This window comes from Myotis nattereri (genome assembly GCF_964212035.1).
Source record: "Myotis nattereri genome assembly, chromosome: 1".
NCBI classification, from domain to species: Eukaryota; Metazoa; Chordata; class Mammalia; order Chiroptera; family Vespertilionidae; genus Myotis; species Myotis nattereri.
This window is the reverse complement of record NC_138075.1, coordinates 47,786,011-47,799,472: the sequence shown is the minus strand read 5'-3', so window position 1 is coordinate 47,799,472 and position 13,462 is coordinate 47,786,011. Positions and strand designations below refer to the sequence as shown.

At 48.4% G+C, this 13,462-nt stretch overlaps 1 protein-coding gene across 15 annotated transcripts in view; it reads right to left on the bottom strand.

The window, feature by feature from the left end:
* DAPK2 (death associated protein kinase 2) overlaps positions 1 to 13,462 on the bottom strand; it is a 111,269-nt gene that overhangs the window by 51,358 nt on the left and 46,449 nt on the right. For 2 of the 15 annotated variants that reach the window (XM_081097993.1, XM_081098002.1), the window contains exon 3: positions 11,639 to 11,809. The exons of 12 other annotated variants lie outside the window; for them this stretch is intronic. The gene's annotated coding sequence lies outside the window, so the exon portion shown is untranslated. Of the gene's footprint in view, positions 1 to 11,638; positions 11,810 to 13,462 lie in introns of those variants that run through there. One more of the 15 variants, XM_081097994.1, reaches the window with a different exon arrangement.

The window sequence follows — 13,462 nt, the reverse complement described above, 5'->3', positions numbered from 1 at the left end:
CGTGCAGGCATCTTCCTCCCGCCAAAAGGAGGTATTCTGAGAGTGGGTGACCATCGCGGAGTCAAAGGCCAGGCAACAGCACTCATTTCCCCCTCTTCTCGGGGTTGGGTCCTCCACTCAACCTGCCCTGGGGAGCCTCAGGGGACCCAGGGACACTTGCTGGCTTTCCTCTCTTCTTGAGCTGTTCCTGGAAAGAGTGGAGAATGTGCCCCACTAGGGCCAGCCCCCAGGCCATGAGGCTTTGGGCAGTGAGAGCAGACTTCAAGGTCAGACAGGTCAGGTTCTGTCACCTGTGGCCAGAGGCTACCTGCTCTGAGTATCCATTTCCTCATCTGTAAACTGGGAATTGTGAAGACTGGAAATGTCTGCAATGCTGGCCCATAGTCAGCACTAGTCAATGGTAGCTATTATGACGCTGAGTTTGTGGCTCAGGTGAAGGCTGAGCAAGAGGCATTAGACACAGAAGTCACTGATTGAAATGGTCTGCAATGTGTGGCCAGGGAATCAGTGTAATTTAAAAAAAAACACAACGCTGATGATCCCAGTCCACGGCCAGCTGTGGGAATATCTCTGTTCTAAGGTAGTAGCCAATTCTTTTCATCCTTAGGGCAGTGGTTCTCAATGCTGGCTGCACGTTGGAGTCTTTTGGGGAATTTACAGCTCCTGGTGCCTGGGTCCCATCTCCAGAGATTCTGATCTCCTGGGTCTGGGCTGCAGCCTGGGAATCCGGATGCAGCATGTCCTTGAGTAATGCCGTTTCATTACAACAAGCGATGAGATGCTACCAAAATGTAACTCTTGTTTATATCAATTGGCCTATGGCAATATTGGCTGCTTTATATGTTGTTTAGCTTAAAGTTACAGAACCTGTCGATGACGTTAAGTGAGGATTTACTGTACTTAAAAGCTGCCCGGTGACTGATGTGCAGCCAGGGCCGAGAAGCACTGACTTACAACAGCTCTCTGATTATCTCCACTTTCCAGAAGACACTATGCAGCTGTTACTCATATTATTCCTTGTCCTTTTCCTTACCCTCTCCCCGAGTTCTCTGATCTGACAAGGGAGGGAGGGAGAAAGAGAAGCAGGCGGGGACTGTTGTCTTTCCCACCAACACAGTTTTTGCTGGAGGGGTCCGCAATCTAACTGCCCCAATACTTACTGGCAAATCAAGACCGAGAATTACCCTGGGCTTTGGGGGATAATAGGAGTGGACGTTTGCATGCAGGCATGCCCTGCTCACTGTACCCAGAGGAGACACATGAAGGCCAGACCTGAGGGTGCTCTATCATGTCCATCAGCACCTGCAGACTCACGGGCAGGTGAAAACAGTGACAGGGATGGGCCCTTGCCTGCCCATCGGAAAGGCTCCGAAGCCAGAAGTTCAGCCCCCTCCCCCCGGGCCCGCCACCTACCAGTGCAAAGGTCATCCAGTGAGGTTATGGGGGCAAAGGTGAGAGTGAGGACCCCTCTAAGGTTAGGACAGTCACCCAGGGCATCATCCAGAGAGGGAAGAGATGGGAGCCATTCAATCGTTAGTGGATATTATTGCCAACACCGATTCAAAAATTAAGAGAATGCTGAAGCATTGATACACATATGCAAAACATGCCTATCCCCAGCCCCCCATAGCAACAGTCATTACCTAACCCTCGGTCTGATGCATCAAAGGGCAGGTTGTCAGGAGGCCCGATTCCTGGTCCTAACCTGCCGTCAAAGCTTTGTGGGCTTGGACAAGGAACTGCCTTCTCAGGTCGTGTTTCTCCACCTGCCACCTGAGGTCTCACCTCAGAAAGCTTCCTCTTAGAAAGCGCCCCAAAGAGCTTGAGACAACTCTGAACAGAAATGAGAGCTTTCCCTTCACTTGCCAAATTCCTGTCTCTGAGCAGGTGTCCTAGTGAAAGGCCTACCACTAACTGGTCACGACCCTGGGCAGCCTCTTCAACTCCGGGGGCCTCAGTTTCTGCCCTTGTCAGAGGGGGGTGAGAAGACCTAGCCTGCACACCTCTCAGGGTTGGTGGGAAATCACGAGATAATGCTCGCAGAAGGACTTTACCATCCAGCGCTGCACAAAGGCAGGAGGTGTGGGTGGGCGGAACTCTGCACTGAGGCTCGTTTGCAAAAGTCATGTAGGAGGGCAGTAAATCGGCAAGTCACAGAAACTACCTTCCCGGCTGCTGCCAGTGTGCTCTCCTGCAATTCTGTCTTGAACACACCCCTCTTCCCAGGCGGAGGGCTCAGCGCCTCACTCACTTCACACCTGGGAGGACAGAGCAGGCTGCGTAGAGAATGAGACAGTTGGGCCTCATTCCAGAACTCAGCAGGACCCAGGGGGGCACCCCCTGAGGGTCTCCTGCTACTGCCCTGAAAACAGATGATAAGGAGTAAACTTACAACAGCTCCTCGGCACCAAAAATGACGTTGTTGTCTCCAACAGCAGCTCCTAAGCTCCATGGAAGAGCCTAGTTCAATTGCCCCCAAATTCTTCACTACCAAAGGGAAATAACCCCGACATGACCCAAATCTCACCACATCTGGATTTTGTATAGCCATGTGGACATTACAACACTTACACCCAGCTCTTCTTTTTGTAAGCTGTGGACAAAAGGGGCCACACGCTAACCTGACAAGCTCAGGGAAGGCCTGCATGGCAGTCTTGCGAACTCAAAGACCTAAAGTAACCACAAAGGGTGGTCTGAAATCAAACTTTAACTAAAAGCAGTTACGGTGGGTAGTCATGCCCTAGACCAGCATCTTCCCTGACAAGGTCATTCTTTACCTTAACTGAGCTTAGTGTCATTTTGCATCTACCATAACATATCATTGAAATGTCTGGGTAACTTGTAACTTCCCTTTTTTCTGGACCCCTCAGGGCACAACCAAATGCCCTGGGTGCCAGGACAGATGCCACAAATTCCTTCATTGTTATTGTTATCATGTTAATTGTTGACTGTTAACTATCCTGCACCCACCTAAGTAAAAGAAGTATGTGCCTATCATTTTACTCTTTATCCAATCCCAGAGGGTTCCCCACTTTGCTTTCTCCCGCCTCTCTAATCTATCACCGATGGATTTCATGTAACCCACCACCTCCTCCTTTCATTGCAATGTATAAAAATAGATGAAAAACCGCCATCCTCTGGAGCATTATCCCAGTCCATTGAGATTCTGCTTCCCGGCAATTGTCGACAGTTTGGCTCAAATAAACTCACAAAAATTTTTTCCAGGTTCGAATGTTTTTACACTAACAAAGATAATTTTATATTTTTCTATTAATATTTACAGGTAGTTCCATTTTACAGATCAGAAAACTACGGTTCAGGGAGGAGAAGTGAGTTGTTAGCTGGGCCGGGTAGCCGGCCTAGGCCGCACGGTTAAGGCCTAAACCTGCTGAGGTAACCAACAGCGGCGGTGTGTCAAGCACTGAGGAGAGGGGCCCACCCCAGAAGGGAGGAGCGTTTTTGTCACCAACACTGTTTAATTCGCCAGTGCATGGTGATAATAAAACACAGACTGACCTTTACTCGATTTTATCTTTTAGTTTTGAATTCTCAAAAGACAATGCACCCCCATGGCCTGTAGCGAGCAGACCACTCCTACTGCCCACTGGCCCCCACCTTCCATGGGAAACCACAGCCAAGCAGATGTGTTCTGGCAGCACCCCAGCAGCTGGCTGCTACAGGGGTTTTGCAAGGTCTATGAATAGGGTGGGCCTAACTCATTCCCTTTCTTGGTCAGCTCTTAAATGCCCATGACTTTAGTAACTTGCTCCAAAGTCACCATTTATTGAGGTGGAGATGAGGCAAAGCTGCACAGAATGCAAACCCAGGGATGAGATGCCACATGAGGGGAGAGGTATCATCAAATGGGAAGTCTTCCAAGGCAAAAGGATGTGGAGACCAGGTTCCTCCTGCTGCTTCCCCCAGCGGTCACAGCAGTTCCCCTTCCCACCCTGGAGAACAATGAGCAGATTCCTCTGGAATTACCCTGCAAATCTTCAAGGTCACAGCCAGGGATAATGCTTAGAAGCTTCCAGCCAAGGTCATCCCAGGTGCAGCTCAACAGTTGGGGGCTGAGACATGTAGCTAACATGTTTCAAAGTCATAGGCAGGAGCAGCCTGAATCTATAGTCAATAGGAACCAGATCAGCCTGATCCTAGAGGACCCACACCCTGATCCTACAGCAACAGCCTGTCAGGGGATGGTGTCACTGAGCCCCCTCCTTACCTCTCTGCCTGGCCAGGCTTGACTGTGGTGCCTCTGTGGCTGCCCCACCCCTCCCCGCCCTCCCCTTTCTAACATATCCAACCTCTAGCTAGGCCACTTCCAGTTCCCATGAGCAAGATCCTTCCCCCCACTGCCTTAGTAAACAACCTGTTTCTGATCTCCTATATCCAAGTCCAGGATTTAGAGTCAAAAGATCCAAGTTCTATTTCCAGCTCTACTACTTTTAGCAAATCACATAACTCTGAGCCTCAGTTCCCTTGTGTGAGGTAACACAGACACAAGAATATCCCGGTCTCACCAGGTTGTAATGAGAATGACATGAGACCGGTATGTGAACGCATTATGCAAACTATCATTTCTCCATGAATGTGAATTATTCTTTCTCTCCATCCACTGGATCACCACATCTGAATCCTGGTCTCCATTTTCCAATCCCAGTGTCTTCCTGAACCTCACTCAGCCTCAATGAAGCCCCTCCTCAGATCCCAGCTTAAAAATAGGTAGTGCTGGGGTAGACTGTGGCAGCTGGAAAGCAGGGTCCCCAGGTGGTGCCAGGATCCAGGAAAGCAGAAAACATTTCAGAACACAGTTATCCAAGGTCAGGGCAAACAAGGGACTAGATATCGAGGAAGAAGCCAAAATAGGGTGAAGAAATATAAAGTTACCAAAAGTCAGAGAAGGATATGGGGTCCCAGGCCAGAGAAATGAGGGTAATGAGCAAACATTTATGAAAAGCCAAGTGGGCAGCACATCAGGAACTAGGTAGACAAGCAAAGAGTAAGAGGTCCAAGGAACAGCAGCCAGGCCAGCATCCTGTGGTAGAGACCCTGGAGCAGACAGAAACATCAGCATAAGGCCCGCAAACACAAGAGCACCCAGAGCCGTTCAAATGGCCTTTTCTCCCAGCTAGTGACTAGAACCCACTGTCTAATGACCCGTTTCTCCTTTGACCATGTTGTCAATGCCTCTCCAGTATCCTGACAATGCCTTTTAAGTTTATTTGAGGTTGGAACCCTCTCTCCAATAAATCTTGCACAGAAGCCCAATATGTAAACCAGATGAAAAGTGGTGCTTCTTTTTGGGGAGAGGCACTCAGAACCAACTTCGATGATGTGTAAAGGGACTTCATGGAACCCCATGAGCTCCAGGGAACACAGTTTGAGAAGTATGCTCTATAGCATGAAAGGATGCTCTTTGATGATACCAAAACAGTTTTAAGCCGTAAATGAAGAAAAAAGGAGAAACAAAAACCACTGGTGCTTCTCAAAATTATTATCTAGTCTTTGAAGAAGTCACTCTGGCCAAGCCAAGCTCAGGGTAAACAGAAAAGAATACAGTTAGGATAAGCATCAGGAACCAGAAGTCTCCAGGGAGCTGAACCCTGACCTAGAAATGGCCCCTGTCCACAAAGTCACAGGTGTCTGCCTGTGCAGGCCCATAGCAGCTGCTTTCACAGGTTAGCGCAGTTAATTCCCTACTCCTGCAGACTAACTTCCTTCCTCTGACCTTTTTTTTAAGCCAGAAAAATTTCCTAAGGCACAAAACAGAAGGAATTGTTGAACACAGCCAAGTTGGGCTGAGGTATGATTACTTTTTGGAATCTATTTTTAAGCATAAGCACATTTTGATGCTGTTGTCAAAAGAACATAAGCTCACAAGTCCAATCCCTGAAATAAACTAGACTCCATACACAAAAGTGTTCACTAAAAACACAGCTCAGAGTTCTCTGGTCTTTCCCGTAGAGTCTAGCTGACATGATGTAGGTTACTGTAAAAGTGTTGGGCTTAGAGCAGCGGTTCTCAACCTGTGGGTCGCGACCCCTTTGGTGGTCGAACGACCCTTTCACAGGGGCCGCCGAAGACCATCCTGCATATCAGATATTTACATTACAATTCATAACAGTAGCAACATTACAGTTATGAAGTAGCAACAAAAATAATTTTGTGGTTGGGTCACAACATGAGGAACTGTATTTAAAGGGCCAGAAGGTTGAGAACCACTGGCTTAGAGGGTACCATCCATCCCACCCCCCACCCACCTAACTGTCCATTCATCAATCCATTCACTCACTAATGTATCCCCCACCCTTATTTATCAATCAGGGTCCTAAGTGCTATACACAGGAACCACCCCACAACTTGAAGGGCTTACAGTCAACTGGGGAGATCAGACAAACACTAATGGAAAAAGAAATATGTTCTGGATGTGAAGAAATATCTGCCTCGGGGTCAAGTGAGTGGGCAAACAGGAAGCGCTGCAGCAGTTCAGGGGAGGGAAGGACAAGTACTACTGAGGGGGGTCAGGAGAAGCCTTATGGGATTTGAACCAGGCCTGAAAGAAAAGCTGGATTTAGACAGGCAAAGGGAAACTGCCTGTTATAGCTGGGGAGGCAGGGGGGTGATACACAAATGCTCTATTCTGTGGAGGCCCCAAGTCACCACCTCTCCACCTCACTTCCTCCCAGTCAAGTAGCCACTTTCTCAAGGAAATATCTCAGGAAGCTGAACTTGCCCTTCCCCCACCTCACTGTGTGGTGGAGGGAGGGATAGAGCAATGGGTCAAGTAGTCAGTAATGCTCAGCTGGGTCAGACAGCCTTCTCATCACTCCAGTCGTGAAGCCAACTGGCCTTTGCAGCCTGGGCAAAGCCCAGGAGGCTGGACCTACAGTTGATACCTGAAATATGAACTCATGCTGCAGAGCACGAAAGGGACTGCTAAGAGAAGACAGGAAAACCCAGGATGGTTGAGGTTCTGCTATCACTGTGGGGGTACAGGGTCATCCCTCATAATATGGGGAAGTACCGCCCCTCCAGTGCAGAGTTCTCCTGTACCAGCCTGTCTCCTGTGAGCTTTGCACCTCCCTTTGGCCCACATCCCCCTGGGATCCTTTCCACAGTCACATAAATTGACCATGGGTTCCCAAGGGTAGCCTGACCTCATTCAAAGTAACTCGTTCACATTTTAACAGCATCCTTGACCAAGAGGGACTTTAATGGTGGCAAGTTTAGGCACACACTGGGCAAGAGGAGGAACTACTTGGAGATAAAAAGGAAGGTCTTTCCACTTTCCTAAAATTCACATCAAATAGACAGGATGGACTATGTGTGTCTGTGTTTGTGAATGTGGGTGTGTGTACAAATCATAAACTATTATTTCTTCTGGTCAATTCTCTTCTGCACACCTGGATCTTAATGTCCAAGAGATTCTTGTAGCAACTTCTTCATTGATATACTCAACTCTCCATCCTAAGGTGGATGCTCTCTGTTTCTCAGCATTTCTGTGAATTTTTTACCCCAAGTTGGTTTCCTTGTCATTACTTGATAATGCCACAGATCACCTCCTCAAACACTCAGGGTTGTGAATGGGGAAGACCATACACTGTGGGTACAGCACAAGGATAGGTGCCCTGGATCCATCATCACCTACGTCCAAGTCCCTTTCTCTCTTGGGACCTCAGTATCCACATCAGAAAAAATGAAGGGTGGGACCAAGAAGCTTCTTTCAGGTCCCCACCCCCATCCCAGCTCACCCTCTTAGGAATCTCTGATGCAGGGCAGTATGTCACATGGATCTATCAATGTGAGACATAGAGAATGATTTCTGGGCTTCTCGCTGTACAGAGAGCCCAGCCATGGGTTCATGCTACTGAGATTTATCAGTCACCTGTTAACGAACTAAAATTCCAAAGAGAGAGGGGGATCGGGGCTTTGGGCAAGGAAAGCAGATCTCAGGTACTCTCAAGATGCCCCTGTACCATCTTCACATCAAGCAAAATGCTGAAAATACCCAATGCCAAAGGTATTTCTATAAAAACTGACCCGGGTAGTCACCTTAGCCCTTAACCCCCAACCAGCCCCTAAGGGCCTGGAGAGTAAGTACTGTCCTAGTCATCTTTATACCTCTCACAGGGCCTGCTCAGCACTGAGCAGTAAGCAGGGATTCAGCCAGTGTTTGTAGAAATAAAGATCTAAACCAAGCATGTTAAACTCGCGGCCTATGGGATGCATGTGGCCCACAACAAATATTTTTGCAGCCCAGCCAATATGACAGTATGTAAGAAATGTTTTTTAAAAAAAATTGTAACTTAATTTTTACAATATCCTGTTATACATAATTATTAATAACGAACTACAACATTCGCTAATAACCGATTATTTTAATCGTGTTGCATTCATTTCCCTTATGTGCCTTATGCACAGGCGCACCATTTCTCTCCACTAATACTAGAAGTGATATTTTAGCAGCTGATGGCCATGTCATTAGTCTTGGACTGACTTGTTTGGTGTGCGCAACAGGAACTATTTTGCTTTCGGAGAACAAGAAAAATAGGTTTATTTGCATTATGTTTATTAATTTGTGCAGTTATTCAGTGTCTGGTAAGTTAATGTTCAAGAAAAGATATTCATTTTTATTAAAATGTTCTATTATTTTAGGTTAACAATTACTCATTTATTTCAGCCCTTTGTACTCAGCATGTCTCTATCAAAATAAACCTACGTTTCTATCAAAGCTTTTGTTTTTTTGCGGCCCACATAAACTTAAACCTTGTTTATTTGGCCCGTGTTAGCCTTTGAGTTTGACATGCTTGCTCTAACCTGAGGCAGAAGTGTGTTGAAGGACTGTCACCCACAGCCAGAACTCAGGGCAGCAGGAGAACCTCCCTAGCAGACTTGCTTTAAAAACAACACATTCTTGATATTTTTTTTATTTCAAAAGGAGCATGTGCATTATTTAAAAGAACAAAAGAAAGACAACAGAAAAGCACAAAGAGGAAGCTTCCTAGAAGAACCATTGTTATCATTTTGGGGTCTGCTCTCTTGGACTTTTTTCAGTTTGTTCATTTTTAATGTAATTGGTATGATGCCATATATACCATTTTGGAAACTGCCTTTTTAAACTCTCTACTTAATGTACTTCCCACATAATTAAAAATTATTTGATGATCTAATTTTAAATAATACCCCACATACAGATAAGCCATGGTTTTTAAAGCAAATTCTTCATTGTGGACATTTCTATTACTTCTATTTTTAATACAATCCTATATAATAAAGAGGTAATATGCAAATTGACCATCACTCCAACACACAAGATGGCCACCCTCATGTGGTCAATGATGGCCAGCAGGGGAGGGCAGTTGTGGGCAATCAGGCCTGCAGGGGAAGGCAGTTAGGGGTGACTGGGCTTGCAGGGAAGGACAGTTGGGGGGAACAGGCCAGCAGGGGAGGGCAGTTGTGGGCAATCAGGCCTGCAGGGGAGGGAAGTTAGGGGTGACCAGGCCAGCAGGGGAGGATAGTTAGGGGTGACCAGCCCAGCAGGGGAGCAGTTAGGTGTGGATCAGGCTGGCAGGGGAGTGGTTAGGGGGTGATCAAGCTGACAGGCAGAAGTGGTTAGGAGCAATCAGGCAGGCAGGCAGGCGAGCTTTGTTAATTTTTCTATTAGGGCATTTGCCTTTTTCTTATTGTTCATAAAAACTCTTTACATATATGTGATATTAACCTTTGTCATATATGTTACAAATATTTGCCCTGATAGTATTGTAAAGGAGCTTTAGATCTTCTCAGCATTATACAGTGTTAGCCAGTTTTTTTTACTTTACGTCTCTCTCCTCCTACCTGCCACTTTAATCACCTGACTACTGTGCCTTAGGATCACACTGAAGAGGAAAGCCTTGTGGCTTGGTGATGGGTCACTGAAGCACTCAATCCAGGTTATACCTTCAAACTTACTGCACAGGCCCCGGAGGAATTACCATGACCTCTTCCCCCACACCTGATCCCTTCCTCAAGTCACCCCACTCTTCCTCCTGACAATGTCTCTTCTACTGGCTGAGTGCAGGAAGGGAAGGCATCTGAGGGTGAGCAGTCCTGCTGCAGAGCGGGCCTGGTGCCCCCGGTGGGCCGCAGTTACAGGGGGCGGGGGTAGTGAGGGGGGTTGGCCAGCACAACTTTAGGGATAAAAGCATCTCCCTGCTCCCCAATTATCCATTACGTTGTTAAGTGTCCTTTGTAACAGGCACAGGTAATGGCTTTCTCTCAGAAATTAGTACCGTGGTGATGTCTCTCTACCCTGAACAAATATTCTTCCTCATTTCAGACAATGAAAATGACAACCTTGTTTCCCTTTTGCTCTTGGTAGTCAATGGCCACAACTATACTGGCCTAGCTCTTAGGTGTACTGCCTTCCTCCTTCCTTCACTCTAGTCATAGAGTGGCTCTCAAACTTGGTGGTATAACAGAATCATCGGGGGAGCTTGTTTAACCCTTTTACAACATAAGCGAGTATAGACCAAGAATGGTTTCCGTTTTGGACCGTGGCAGTTAACTGGTTAAAATGCAGGTATCCAGGCCTTACCACAGATTTGAGAAATCCTAATCTTTTGGAGGGTATGTGGCTTTTGATCTTCTACCTTTATTTTCAAATTCTCTGTGCCTCTTATTGTATGCTGCCTCAAATCCTCAACAGACAGGAAAAACTAACTCTAAGTGGTTCTGTGTTGCTATCACTGCAGCACAAAGAAAGTGAGCTGCAGAGCAGGACTGCAAAGACTAAACTTGACCCATTTCACAGACAGACAAAAGGAGGCCCCAAATCGTTAAAGGTGTTGACCAAGGCAGGACCACCCAAACACCCATTTACAGTCCGTCCCAATGGCCAAGTTGATTGATTGCAGAGCAGAAGGCTTTGCCCATAAGAATAAAATGGTGCCGCCCCTTCCCCCTTCTGCCTCCATGCTCACAGGTGGCCCATTCTCTCACCCCTACCCTGAAAGGGACTTGACTTCAGATCCACCCCCAGCCTCCCTGTGCCCACAGCCTAGAGTTTGGGGGTGGGGTGGGGGTGAGGGAATAAGTCCAAGTCCTCTTAGAAGCAGATTTCCTTCCCACCCTCCTCCCACCCAGCCCCATCGGCCCAGCAGAAGCCAGAGCCTCGTTGAGCAAGCAGCTCTGAGTTGCAGCTGTGCCATCCCTCTGTCATCACCAGCCCCAATTAGCAGCGGCCAAGCACCCTCAGGGCTGCCACTCCTTCCTGGTTCCTCTAACTCTGCTCTAAGCCATTACAGGATTTGGCGCTGCCTACCCTGTCTCCTTCCAGCGTTACTGTGGGGACACGGGAAAGGTATGTGTCACATCCACCATGACTTATTTTTCCTCCGTCCACCCAAACTAATCTAGAATGGGCCTCTGCTTTGGACATGGCCTCGTCCCTGTAGAAGCCCATGCAGCAGGCCCCCCTTGCTAGCTGCCTCGAGGTGGCCTTGTCCTCGCCCACGTGGTTCACATTGGAATCACGGGGGCAGAGGTTAACAACAGTGCCCTGGGTGTGCAGGGGGCTCTGGTCTGGGCAGGACCCCGGGATAACCCCGCCCAGCTCTGTGCCTAAGCTGGTTCTAGGACTTTGGGTGAGTCTCACTTTTCTGTGCCTCTGTTTCTTCATCGGTAAGATGGTATGACAGCCACCTCAGAGGTCGTGATGAGGATTAAAGGCATTGACACATGTACGTGCCCAGAACAGCCTCTGGCACATGATCAACACCGATAAATATCATTTCCATTTTAGCGCTCTGGGCTTCAGTGTCCCCACCTGTGAAATGAAAATAATACACTCAACTCACAGGACTGGAGAAACTTTAGTTACAGAAATGTGCGAACACGTAGCTCATAAATCCTTGGTGCTCGGGATGTGGTGAAGGGGGAATCCACTGGACACTGAATGTCATGGATCAGAGCACATGTTCTCACCCAGGGGTGCAGGCTGCCCTCTCCTGCCCCGCAGTAACCCAGAAAATCGCCTCCGCCGTCAGAGAAACAGGCCCACAGAGCAGCCACTGGCCCCCACCCATTCCTGCCTTATCTGGAGGGCTGGCCGGTCCCAGCTTTCCTTCCAGAGCAGAGTGAGAAGCCGGCTGTGTCTCACACATCAGGGCACAGGACAGCCAGGGGACAGACTGTCTCCTTGGGCCTCTTGCCACCACCCTGTTTCCTCCAGTTCAGGGACTCTGCAAGGTCCTAGACAGAGGCTGGGTCTGGCTGGCAAGGCTCATATACACACAGAGAAGGGTTCCCAGATACTAGTAAACAGAGATCTCTGCCTGGATCCCTGGGTCTCTGCCGGGTGGGCCACCTTCAGAGCAGACCCAGGGGAATTGCCAGGGACTCAGCCAGAAGCAGCGAGATTTCCAGGACCACGACAACAAACAGGTGCTCTCTGTGTGCACAACTCAACGTCTATCACGGCTCTTACCGCCCTGGACTATTCTGACTATCTACTTGCCTGAGCGCCCCCCCCCCACTACCCCCCCTCAGCTGAAAACTCCCGAAAGGCAGGGTCGGCACTGTCTCACTCACTGTTGAGCTTTTGGCATCTCCAAGTGCTCAGTGAGTGTGCGCGCAATAAATGAGTCTTGAGTGGAGGCACTGGGAACACAGAGATGAACAACAGGCAGTTTCTCATTCAGGTAAGTACCGCCAAGCATTTGAAGAGGGCACCCTCGCAAATCGCTTTTCTAAACTAGCCTTTCCGTGTGCCTTCTCTCTCGTGCTCTTTGAGGGCAGAGCTGTTGGGCGGAACTTCTCTTTACCCCCAGGACACCTAAGCTCACACAGTTCACAGTAAGCCCTTCGATGTGGATGGACTAAACTCAGCTCAGGAGCCCTGCGCATACACTCTGACGGAGACCGCGCAGCTGGAGAGGGATTTTCCCATGGGTCCCAATGGTGAGTAAGACACAACGTAATTTGGTCAAAATCCCCCTTCCTCTCCAGCCTAGGAATGATCGGAGCACGCTGGGGCGGGGCGGGGGGCAGGCACGGTGTCAGACCCAAGCCTTTCCAGGCACTGCAGGGAAGGGGAGGGACAGTCCTGCTCCCACAGCTGCCAACAGCTGCTTTTCATGACATTACAGGGTCAAACCGCAGGGGAGAGGAAGGACGCTTTCACAGCTGAAGAAGCACGCGGGGCAGCTTGCCCAAGGTCACAGGGCAGTTTACAGCGGAGCAGCCCAAGACCCCAGGTCGTTCAACACTTAGTCTTTGTCTTGGATTCGGCAAGGATTTCCAAACTTTTCCTAGTAGCAGAGCTCTTTTTCTTGTCATTTATTTTTTTACATTTTTAATGCAGTAATAGACACAAACGTGGCTAAATAAAAATGAAATTGCACAGAAGTTCTTTTAGCAGAATCAATCCCCCCTGCCCCAGTTCTGCTTGCCAGAGGCCTTAAGAACTTAAGAATGTTTG